This window comes from Sapajus apella, unplaced genomic scaffold, assembly GCF_009761245.1.
Source record: "Sapajus apella isolate SASKATOON/1434 unplaced genomic scaffold, GSC_monkey_1.0 scaffold53, whole genome shotgun sequence".
Classification (NCBI taxonomy): domain Eukaryota; kingdom Metazoa; phylum Chordata; class Mammalia; order Primates; family Cebidae; genus Sapajus; species Sapajus apella.
The window spans coordinates 4,575,473-4,588,345 of NW_022436993.1; the positions used below are offsets into that span (position 1 = coordinate 4,575,473).

Here is a 12,873-nt window from a genome sequence, read left to right on the forward strand (position 1 = left end):
TGTCAATTTATTATTTCTGCATTCTAATCTCATCTTTTGGTCATTCTGTACTTCCTTTGCTTCCCTTCCATGACCAGCTGATGCCCTCATCCCAGAAAGGGGGTATTTGGGGTGACAGATACCTCGCATCCTGTCCAGGGCTAGAAAAGCCTTCAGGACCTGGAAAGGAAAAGAAGTTAGCAGAATGCAAGTGTCTTTATTCTAACTCCACTGGTTTTAAAGTTTCCTTTTTTTTTTTCTTCCAGCAAATGTGTTTTCTTCCTCTCATGGAACCAAGAACATATGTGATCCCTGGCAGATGATTTTTGCAACTCTTAAAGTCAGGATTGGAGAAGGCTGACTCACAATTTCTTACACTGCACGTGTGAAATCTTTCAAGAAAACTTGAAGGGGGGAAAGATCTACAGTATTTTGGATGATGTTTTCAATTGCTATGAAATTGGTTAATAAAAAAAAGAATCGATCAGTTATTTGCTTCTGTTTCTGACTTTTAAAAACCTTTTTATTTTAAAACAGCAGGAAGAGATGGGTTGAACAAAAGGTAGTATCACTGAGGACAGAGAGAAGGTAACATTTGCAGAGCATTGTAGTTTTCCAGTCATCTTAGTCATTTGATCTTGTGACATCTCTCTGATTCAGGCTTTATCTATGATAAGAACAGAAGCTCTGAGGGATACAGAGCCATTGAGACTTTATTGACTGTAATTATTGTCTATTTTTTTTTTTGCATTTTACTCGGTCATTTTTTTTTAAAGGTTCATACAGTTCAGGTTTTATTAAACTTAAAGTCACCTAAAGAATGGGAAACTAGAACATGATTCCTGTTAAAATAATACATTTGAGAAAATGCTTCTTTAGCTATCACTGTAATTGATCAAGCATGCAACAGACATTCTTTTATAAGATATCCAGTCCCTAACTTCCAAAATGCCAGATCAAAGGTCTTAGCTATGCAATATGTTTTGTAAGTATCAGTGATTAAGTCTGCCTGCCTATGGCCAACCACAAGGACAGAGACCCCATACAGATACACAGTCAGCTCAGACAAAATAAGTCTTAATCACAGAGTATGTCTTTAGAGCAAAACTCCCAAGCTCAGAAAACAAAAGAGTTCTAACAACTCCTGCAACAGAGACTAGAAAAAGTGTCAGCAGCCAAAAATATTAACTACAGGCTAAGTGATAGTCATTTCCACTTCCTTCCAGAGCTCGGTTCAAATCCTGGCCTTACCGCTTAGTGACCGTGTGATCTTGAGCTAAGCACTTCAACTTCGCAGGGTCCTGTTTCCCTGTGTATATGTGGTGATACCAACACATCATCCCCGTGCACGGCTGTGAGATGAAAAGATATCACACACACTGCACAGCATGTGGCATGCAGCAGACATCGAATAAATAGTAACTATTGTTTGGTAGCATTGTGATTATCCACAATCCTGGGTTTGCAATATCGTCAGTGTTAAAATTTGAAACACATTTATTCTTTATATTCTAGCAAACTAGTTTCAAGTCTGGTTTTCAGATACATTATCTAGTTTGGGCTTAAAAAAAAAAATCCTGTAGATGTTCTGCTCTGCTTATCAAAGGTTCTCTTAATGCTTACCCAAGGGTAAGTAAATTACACAGGATTCTGTTCTGCCTGCTATTACTCTTCTCGAACTGCATTCCATGTGGTAGTGGGTCAACTCCTTTACTTCCTATTTCCTCCTACCACATTCTATACCCAAAAAAGGTGCCAGTTAAGTTTTGGCCCTCCTTTAAAAGTGAATTTCCATCTTCATTTTATTCTTTTAAATGACTTAAAGTGGTTGCAAGTTCTTTTAGTGCCCTCCAATCCCAATTCAGGCAACAAAACAGTCACAGGAGAGAATGATTAGTGCTTTTGCCAGGGTCTCCTCCCACGGATGACTTTGTAATGAACTATGCATCCATAAAAGGTTGACTCTTTGATCTCTTGCTGCTTGTACAACACTAAAGCACAAGGCATTCCAGGGCAAACCACGCAAAGAGAGAGGAACACAGGTTATTTATGGTAGTCCACTGACCCTAAGTTTAGCCTAGCTCTTTAAAGATTCAAATACACACATCATATTGACTGCCAGCTCTGCTCCCTCGTGTTACAGCAGTGTCTAATGGGGCGGTAGCATAGGAATGTCTGATCCCTGGCTTCTCCCTGGGGTGAGAAAGGTAGCTGGTTTGGCAGAGACAGTCACAGCAGTATTTATAGAGACAGCAGAAAATAGAATCCATATGCTTACAAAGGAAAGTCAGAGTAAATCACCAGGAGCTAAGAAGACTCCTGAACTCCCTTTCTGAGGCCTGTTTGGCTTCTGGCACAGACTAAACAGGACCTACCTACCAGATTTCTAGCTGCACAGAATCCAGCACCCACACACCCTCCTCCTCCATCTGATGGTGTTCTACTAACAGTGTCACTTTACAGAAGGAGGGGAAACAGCCTCTTTGGTTGCTTGAATTCAGAAGCTATTTTGCAAGCTTTCTACCATCACTCAGGGAACTTTTGCCATCACGCAGTGAACTTCCTGTCAGAGCTGGTGCAAACATTCTGATGTTCACGAAGCTAAGTCCAATGCTTCCTGACAATGGTTCTCAGGCCATGATGGCTAAGGCCCTCCATCCCTCTGTGATGTGGCTGAGTGCTGATTTATACAGCTCAGTAAACCAAAAACCAAGTTGAATGAAGATGGTATTGAGACAAGATCGATCATTTATCTATCTATCTATCTATCTATCTATCTATCTATCTATCTATCATCTATCTATCTAATTCCCTACCTTCCTTTGGATCCAATATCAAAATTTTACATCTTGTAGTCAAAATGTTGAGGTCTGTATGAAAACTTTTGTAATGGGAGAAAATGCAAAATGTTAATAGTTTTCGTTAGCATAAAATATTGAACTAGTGGATTTATGAGCAGAATTTAGGCTGAATAAATACGATAAAGTTGGGGATTGAGTCATCTCACCATTCCAGACACTTAAGGCCGTTTAGGCTGATTTGGGCAAAGCAAAGGGATCTCAATGAAACTGGAAAATTAATTTTACTCCTTTTATGGGATCCTGACTTTGATCAGAATGATATAATTGGGCAGGCCCAAAAGGGACTCTTATTTCTGATTCGTTCTATTCCCTCCATAGACACAGACAAAGTCATCGGGTATCTACACAGTTCCCTATATCCTTTGCCAAAAAGTTCATGTTCTCTGAGCATTTTCATATTCTTTAGTCGTTATCATGGCTTTGAGCCAGAGTCTGAGCACAAAGACAGGCATATAAATGGATCTAATACTTGGTCTGAAAAATAACACATAAGCCACTAACCCTGTCTGCAAGACCAAAGGAAGAATGGCTAAAAAATAAAGGAGCTGCATATCAGAATGAATACCTGTGGGAAGATTGCAGGGTTCAATTTGGACATTTTGTTCCACTGGGCTCAGAGAGGGAATGAACAGAAGCCAAGTTTTATAGAAAGGACTTTACCTAATAATTCATTTACTGCCAACATGATGATGCTCATTTTATGATTTAATAAAAAGATAAACCTTACCTAAAAAGAAAGTAAGGAGAAGGAGGAGGACTCCACGGAGAAGTGATGCAGTCTTTCAGCGGTGAGTCCCAGGGGCTCTGGCTGTGGTTCCACTCTGTCTCCAGGACAGTGCAATCGGCCATAAATTTAGGACCCCAGAATCTCCATCTGTAAAATACAAGTCATTTGGAATTGTTCCCACTGTAACTGCTAACTGAGTAATTAAAAACGCATGTGGATTAAAAAAATGCAGGGAAAACAAAAAATGATATACAGCCAGGCTCAGGATGCTTTGTAATTACACACAGGGCTTTACAGTTATCCAAAGTTTGAGTTCAAGTTAACTTCAGTTTTCCAGTATTTTCCCCAAAACATATAATCGAACACTACGAAGGAAAGTAAACACATTCGACTAAGTCAACCATGAAAATAAGAGTTGGCTTAGGTAGTCAGAGGTGGAAGGAAACGAAGAGAGGCCAGTTGAGAATGAGAGAGGCTGAATGAAAAGCTGAAGCATTGCAAACTCGCCTCTCTGATCCCTTTGTTAGGGGGTGACATGCAGCTGCCGTGGCTATATCGCTCCAAGAGCCTGACGCACAGAGATGCCTGGTTCCCTCAGCCACGCCAAACAAGACATGGGCATGGTCATGGGAGTAAGGACAGGTAGGAGAGGCTGGACCACTGGTGGACGTGAATTGCCCAACATAAAGATTTCTGTCTAAAGAGAATTTCTGAAACCTGAAGATTTCAAAACAGTGGACGAGGCTGAGAGGTACCTCTTCTGTGGGGCAAGGTTTTGGGATTTTTGAGGAGAGCCAGGAAAATGGATTTGACATTGTAACCCTCCATTGCACTTGGTAGATTTCTATGCTGCAGGAAACTGCGGTGATTTAGTTGATGCTAGAAAACTGGGTGCTCATAGAATAAGGCGACTGGTTACAACAGTATTTTTCCCAATAGAAATTTGTTTCTATAAACTCCTCTTAGGATCCTGAGAAACATATTTTAAGAAGGAAAATGATGGATTAAAGTATGGAAAAATGTCATCGAACACACTTATGTCACAAACACATTATTGAGTTTTGGCCATCATTTAGTAGCCAGGTTATTAAAATGTGAACTATGCCCCCATTAAAATATATTGCAAATATTGTGTTGGGTTTTTGCCCTGAAACGCCCATGCTATTAAACTTTTAAAATATTGGCTATGTCCATACAATTTAAATTATTTGTTGTGCTGAGTTCCATTAGTTATGAACTAATTAACTTAAAGTTTCTTTTTCAAACTCTTTTGGGCATTAAAGTGGTCACTGAAATGGTATAACCCAGAAGAGATGAGCAGCCTAGATGTCAGGTGAGGTCTGGGTTTCTGGGGAAGCTATTTGATCTCTGGGCTGTGTCTTTACCAACAGTATAAAGTTGTAAGTTCTTGATGAGTAGAGAATAGTGTCCCAGATCTGCTAATCTATATCAGAGGTTATAGTGTTGATTCTGTGACCACTTCAGCATAAAACTTTGTGCAAATTCTTAGCTACTCTGATTTCTTCTTTTGTTTAATACTTAGGACACTATTTTCTTCACTCACTCACCACACTAAGTTCCACTGGCCACTGAATGACATCAAAACTGTGAAGTATTGAAAACTAAAACTCACTATAATATGCCAACTACCTGGCACTTTAACAAGGCACCATACTAAGTCTATTGCTGTCACTTGTAATAACAACAAATCTCTAGAAAGGTAGAAGTGATCTCACACATTACTATGAAGGAAAGCAACTTTCTAGATTTAAAATAATATTCCTGGTGAGTAGTGGACTCAGGATTTGAACCCAGGTCAGTCTGACTTCAAAGTCTTGGATCCTTCCACTTACATAAACCAGTGACCAGGTCAAGGAGTGACTGTTTTACCCAATAACATAAACATAGCTGTTTGATTGCTTCAAATTATTATTGGAATAATGGTAATAACAATCAATTGCCTAAATGTCTCTGGAGTGAAGTTCTAAGGTCAAATCTGGCGAATTTGAATTAACTAGGGGAGGTAACTGAAAAACATATACGAATAATAAAGACAATAACTAGCTTACACTGAGTGCCCAGCATTGCTCCCCATACATTATCTCATGCTATCCTCAGGACGGCCCTACCAGCTGGGCACTGTTAGCCTGATCTTGCAGATGAACAAGTTGATGCTCTTAAAGGTTAGATACATTGTCCAAAATCACATTGTAAGTGGCAGAATCTGATTCCCAAATCCCAGTCAGCCTAACTCCATAGCCCATTCTCTCCATGGCTACTCTCTTTCTGTCCATGTAATAGTTTTCAATTCTATGTGAATAAGTTTACTGTTTGGGACAAAAATTCTAAGCTGCTCCCACCATCCCTCTCTTTTCCTTGAGTCCCGTTGTGCAATCTTCCCACTTTGGTCCTCCAGGACACCAAACAAGACTTCTGGTCACTCCTGATTCCACAGCTCACAGCCCTTCCTTCCCACTGGATTGGCCCAGTTCTATCCCTGTTCCAAACATTTGTATTTATCTTTTCTGCTCTTCTTCTCCCAAATCTTTGCCTCAATGACTATAGTTTTGCTCTCTTCTTTCCCCTTTCTGAATGTGAGACAGAAGAAGAAAAGAGCACTCCAAGAAAGTTATATATAAGAAGGCAGACAATTTGTGCATGCACAGTGTGGGTACTGCAATAGGACATGAAAATATATCTTGAATTATTTGCTGGTCACTGGATCTTGTTGAGAAGAAATTAGCAATAATAATCCATTGCTTGGATCTCTCTGTAGTAAGCAAAATTCTCTCAAATCTAATCTGGAGAATTCAGACTAATTGGGGGATGTAATTGAAAAGTGTATTAGAATATAGTTCCAAATATAGTTTTATTATTCTTACACAAATAGAGTAATTCCAGTTATACTATGAAAAATGGCCAAGTGGAAGTTCTTAATGGATTTTGTTACAATGCATGAATAAGAACACTTGTGATCAGTCTGTGATTGTTAAAACAAAAAGATAAGTATACCAAGACACTTGGCTTAACCTGAAAAGTCTTGTCTTTGAACAAAATTAAAAAGCCTCAGCCGGGTGCAGTGGCTCATGCCTATAATCTCAGCACTTTGGGAGGCCGAGGCAGGTGGATCATGAGGTCAGGAGTTCGAGACCAGCTTGGCCAACATAGTGAAACTCTTGTCTCTACTAAAATACAAGAATTAGCCAGGCATGGTGGGGCGTGCCTGTAATGCCAGCTACTCAGGAGGCTGAGGCAGGAGAATTGCTTGAACTCGGGAGGTGGAGTTGCAGTGAGCTGAGATTGCACCACTGCACTCCAGCCTGGGCAACAGATTGAGACTCCATCTCAAAAGAAAAAATAAATAAAAATAAAAATATATATATAAATAATAAAATAATTAAAAGGCCTCTGAAATATTTTGGATATTGCTACCTAGTTTGCAAGATTTTGGATAAGATGGTTTATTTAGTAAATATAAATTTCAAATCAGTTAAACTCCAAATTATTTAAAAATTAAAATATTTTGGAAATAACAGGAATAGGAATAGGACACCGAGTATGAATGAGCAAAATTTCCCTGTTTGACTACTGCAAATTACTCCAGTAACAACTATTGAAAGCATTCTGTGACTCGAAATGACACGTGAAATCATCAGCGTTATCCTGTGACAGCACAATATCTGTGAGAAAAGCAATTGTGAAACTCGCCTCTTTTTGCAACAGACTTTCTCTCACTGGTCCCCTGGCAACCGGTCAGATTTTCTCATTTGAGAAATTCAACCTGGTGCCATGTAATAGATAGAAATGCAAGAAAGTAAGGTGCAATTTCAGCACATGTGAAACCGTTGATGATATTCAGAGTTCAAGAAATACTATTTGAAGGACATGATTAAACAATTCTCAAAAGAAGATATACAAATGGCCAAAAAACATTTAAAAAAATGCTCAACATCACTAATTATCAGGGAAATGCAAACAAAAACCACAATGAAATACCACCTTTCTCCTGCAAGAATGGCTATAATTAAGAAATAAAAAAATCATGGAAGTTGGTGTGGATGTGGTAAAAGGGAACATTTTTACACTGCTGGTGGCAATGTAAACTAGTACAACCACTGTGGAAAACGGTGTGCAGATTCCCTAAAGTACTAAAAGTAGATTTACCATTCAATCCAGCAATCCTACTACTAGATATCTACCCAAAAGGAAAAAAGATACTTGCACATGCATGTTTACAGCAGTACAATTCACAAGTGCAGAGACGTGGAGCCAACCGAAGTGCCCATCAACTAGTGAGTGGATTAAGAAAATGTGGTATATACACACACTATGGAATACTATTCAGCCATAAACAAGAACAAAATAATGGCATTTGCAGCAACTTGGATGGAGTTGGAGACCATTATTCCAAGTGAATTAAGTGAAGTAAGTCACAAATGGAAAACAAAATAGCATATGCTCTCACTTATAACTTAGGAGCTAAGCTATGAGGATGCAAAGGCATAAGAATGATATAATGAACTTTGGGGACTCAGGCAAAAGGGTGTGAGGGGGCTGAGGGATAAAAGACTACACAATGGGCACAGTCTTCACTGCTTGAGTGACAGGTGCACCAAAATCTCAGAAATCACTACTAACAAACTTATCCAAGTAACCAAAAACTACCTGTACCCCCAAAACTATTGAGATAAAATTTAAAAATACTATTTGAAGGACATAAAAGAGAGGGATTTGGGTTAATTTTGTCCTTATCAAATAATGCATTTAATTGCTAGTTATTGCTGGTTTAATGTGAAGAAGGGTAACATCTGAAGTTGGATGGAGCAGAGGTCCCCATCGGAACTCTGGGTGGGCCCACTGGAAGTCTGAGGAGGGTTGGAATAGCAGGAGCAATTCCTGCAAAGAAGGAAAGAGGCAAGGTCTCTGGATTGTTCTAAAAGTGTCTCTGCGGTGAGAGGTGGTGTCAATCTGAGTAAAGCGTGTGACCTGAGACTTGGAGCTGACCCAGGCCCAGACTTGGACAACCCATGCCTGAGCCCTCTGGAGAGGAGACTAAGAATGAATTGGAAAGAGCCATGAGTGACTATGGCCCCGACTAGAAGTTGCTAGTTTCTAGCAGTAAGGAGGGATAAGCGGTAAGAGCATTGAGGGCAATCGCCAAACATCTGCCCATCTCGCCTCCTTCTGAGGCTCTTCACCTTCCTGAGAATAATACCCACAACCCCAAGAGACCCATGAGATTGTTCACCACAGTCTGCATCAGCTTCTTGCCTCTTGTTTTCTCTTTCCAGCCTCACCTCCTATCACATCCCCCATAGGGACCCAATGCCCAAGTCACCGCTGAACTACAGGCAACTGCTTATTCCGCTATGTTCTCTCGTAACCCCAGGCTGTCGTTTGTGACTCCTTCTGTCTGGAATGTCCAGTATCTGCCTGAAAAATCACCTACACAGCCTGCAAGATACCAGAGCAGCACCCTTTCTTCTGTGAAAACCACGGCAAACTCCTTCTTGCTAAAGTACGGCATGAGTAGTGGCTGAGAGTGTGCGCTCCGGATGAGAGGGCAGGGCGTGAGTTTAGACATTCTCCTCCCTCAGGCAAACTTCTGCTTCTTACAGTCAAGGACTTTCTCTGGTGCAAACACAGCCTCCATCCTATCCTTTTGAATCTTCCTATTCAAATCACCACTTTCTTTATCAGTTACCCTCTCAAAGATTCTGTTTCCTCATCTGTAAAAATGGGAATTATAATGATGGTGATAAAAATACACGCATGCCATTTAGTTATCTTAATAAAACAAATATCTGTGAACCATATAGTAAACTCCCTGGTATATAATAAGGGCTCAATAAGTGTTAAGAATCTTTTAATATGTCTCTTATAACATATCTTATGTCACTAAAATACTTGTTTATTTTCGTCTTCTCCACTGGAATCTGAACTCTTCTGGGAGGACCTATGCCTTACTCATTTTGTGTTTCTCACATCAGAAATAATATTTGTCGCATAGTTTGATCATTCATTCAGTAAGAACTCATCGAATGGCTTCTCTTTGACAGACATTATGCATACAAAGCATGGCAGATGTATGAATGAGTGGGGTCAGGAAAATGGTATATAAGTAACTCCAATTATTACATAAAGACAGTGGTTATATTTTATAAGATGAGCCATATTAGTTAAAATATAAATAGAGCAACATTTCAATTAAAATATGCTCACATTGGCAATAAAAGCAGGTGTGTGTGTGTGTGTGTGTGTCTGTGTGTGTGTGTGTGTGTGTGTGTGTGTGTATACTTTACAGTCTGGCCCCATTCTATAATATCTTTATTGTTAAGGTTTTAATTCAACAAAATCAAACCTCAACGTACTAAAGAACTCCAAGAGATTATCTGGTCTTTATCTAAAATTCCAGGCAACAGAGGCCACGCATTTTCCTCCAGATAACCAATTTCCAGAATGCTGTTTCTCTTTCCTGCCTCTCACTTGCCCTCAGTGCCCATTTGAACACATGGGAGGCCCATGGAGGGTGAGCAGTGCTCCACCTCAGGTGAATCCCCAATTTGTAGACAAGGGATGGGGTCTGACAGCCGGAGGAAGTTGTGTACTTGAATAAATCTGACAGTGTTTTCTCATGCTTGTCAATCTTTCCTCTATGTTTGAGCCTGTTGGATTTCCATGACTATTCAAATCATCACTTGAGCCTCAGGATACCACATGGCACAGAAATGACATCAGACCCACAAGATGCACATCGTGTTCCTCAATGCCCGAAGTTAATTGTATTAGTCCGTTCTCACGCTGCTGCAAGGACATTTGCGAGACTGGGTAATTTATAAAGGAAAGAGGTTTAACTGAATCACAGTTCCGCAGGTCTGGAGAAGCCTTAGGAAACACAATTATGACAGAAGGGGAAGCAAACCCATCCTTCTTCACGTGGAAGCAGCAAGGAGAAGTGCCGAGCAAAATGAGGAAAATCTCCTTATAAACCATCAGATCTCGTGAGAACTCACTCACTATTACTAGAACAGCATGAGGGTGATTCCCCGATGATTCCATTACCTCTGCTGTTCCCTCCTACAATGTGTGGGGATTATGGAAACTACAATTCAAGATGAGATTTGGGAGAGGACACAGCCAAACCATATCGCTAATTATATAAAGGTATAATGAACTGAGTTGGATTTCAAAAGTATACAATGCTAGAAATTATGATAATATATGAAGCATGCTTCCAACCCTTTTATGAGCTTTACAGTAATCTTTTTTTACTTGTCTGTTAGATAGGGTCTTAATCTATCACCCAGGCTGGACTGCAGTGGTGCAATCATAGTTCACTGCAAGCTCAGACTCCTGGGCTCAAGCTATCCTCTTGCCTTAGCCTCCTAAAGTGCTGGAATCATGGGGGAGGGATCACTACAGTAATCTTAACAAATCAATAGCGGCACATGAACTTTTCATTAGTCAAAGTGTTCTGATACATTTCCCCCTCTATAATGAATATTGTGGGGAGAGTCTACCTTTCAAACTCCTTTGCGTTATTGGGAAATTCTCTGCCACGTCAGCAAACCTACCCCCTTATCCCTTAATCTAAGTGGAAAGGGTAAGACCCTTCTCAGATACTTCTATTCCCCTTCCCCATCCCTGCACCATCCCTGGCTGCCAGTGACCAGGTAGGTGATGTGGGCTCTACTCTAAACCCTGAGAGAAGGACTCAAGATGATGAGAAGGTAGAAGGAGCAGTGGCAGCAGTGTGGGAGTGACTTGTCGCAGGAGATGGCAGTGGCGGTGCCCTGGCCACATTGCTCCTGCTCTTTGTTACTGGCCATCTGGTGCTGCCAGGGTGCAATGCTGCCTGCAGCTACTCACAGGGGCAGTGAGTTCTCCGTCTCCTATCCCAGGTCCCGATTCTTACAGGGAAGCACCCTCCCTGGGCCAGACACATAGGTTTCACCCTGTTCTTCTGAATCTTCCTAATTCAAATAAACCAACAGACTAAACAAAGCAACCACTACAGACATACACACAACCATGCAACCCACTTTATTTGCATTCTCATGTTAAAAGTCAACGCAGTTGTTTTCTTATAAATTGTTTAACAGTGTGCAGAAGAAAAGCAGAAAAAAACTATATATGGCTATTATTAGTGATCGTTGTTTTCAGAAATAATAATAGAAAGCTATCCCAATGATAGAAATCTAGTCTGCATATTTGAATACATATCTAAATATACTGTCTGTTATGCTGTAATTTTTGCAATGCCTTCTTTCTCTCTTGAAATATTTGTAAATAAAGAACCATAGTCAAACATTAAATCTGGGATGCACACTCACTTTGAATTGTTTTTAAATCAGTAACCATGCTCAACTAGAATCATGCCTCTGATTTTGCTCACAGAATCAAAGTATTTTCAGTGCAATGCAAAGGCCCTCTGCTTATGAGGATTCTCTGCTGAGCCATATAATCAGCGAGACCTTTTGTAAGTCCCCAGTTCCCCCAGCTAATTCTCCCTGTTGTTCAGAATGAAGTTCAGAACAGAGTGTCAAGTGAACTGGCCTTTTTAACTGTATCTAACATGGTGGAAAGGTTGGTGAACATGAGAAAACACCAGAAGATTTATCCAAGTGCACAGCTTCCTCTGGCTGTTGCCCTCTGTGCCTTGTCTGCAAATTGGGGAATTACCCCAGGTCAGGAACTGCTTGCCCTCCATTGGTCTCCCATGTATTCAAATTAGCATTGAGAGCAAGGGAGAGGCAGGAAGGAGAAACTGGGTACTGTAAATTGATTCTCTGGGGGAAATGCATGGCCACCGATGCCTGAAGATCTGGATGCAGACCAATCTCTTGGGGTTCTTTTCTGCATTGAGGTTTAATTTTATTGAGTTAAAATCTTAACAATAAAGATGTTTTAGAATGGGGGCAGACTGCAAAGTACGTAAAAGTCAGGAAGGAGATCACAAAGAAATAAAGGCACCAGGCAAAGTATATTTGTTTGAAGACTTTGCTAAGGTGAAGTCTTTTTTTTTTTCTTTTTCTTCTTTTTAAAAATATAAATGAATTTACTCATGTTTGAAAGCAATGGAAAAAGAGCCAAAAGGAGGGTAAAATTGAAAATAGCTGAGAGGACATTCCTGGGGAGTTGGCGTAAATGGGATCCAGAGAACAGGCAGATAGATTGGTTTTAGAAAAAAAGAAAGAAAGAAAGAAAAAAGAAAGAAGGAAAGAAAAAAAGAAAGAAAGAAAGGAAGAAAGGAAGGAAAGGAAAGGAGGAAGGAAGGAAGGAAAAAAGAAAGAAAGAAAACAAAAA

General features: G+C 40.1%; 1 long non-coding RNA gene across 1 annotated transcript in view; it reads right to left on the bottom strand.

Moving 5' to 3' along the window:
• Positions 1-238: 238 nt before the first annotated feature.
• LOC116527213 overlaps positions 239-12,873 on the bottom strand; it is a 126,756-nt gene continuing 114,121 nt past the window's right edge. Inside the window, exon 2 of the long non-coding RNA XR_004258425.1 lies at positions 239-3,714. This is a non-coding gene — a long non-coding RNA (uncharacterized LOC116527213). The remainder of the gene's footprint in view (positions 3,715-12,873) is intronic.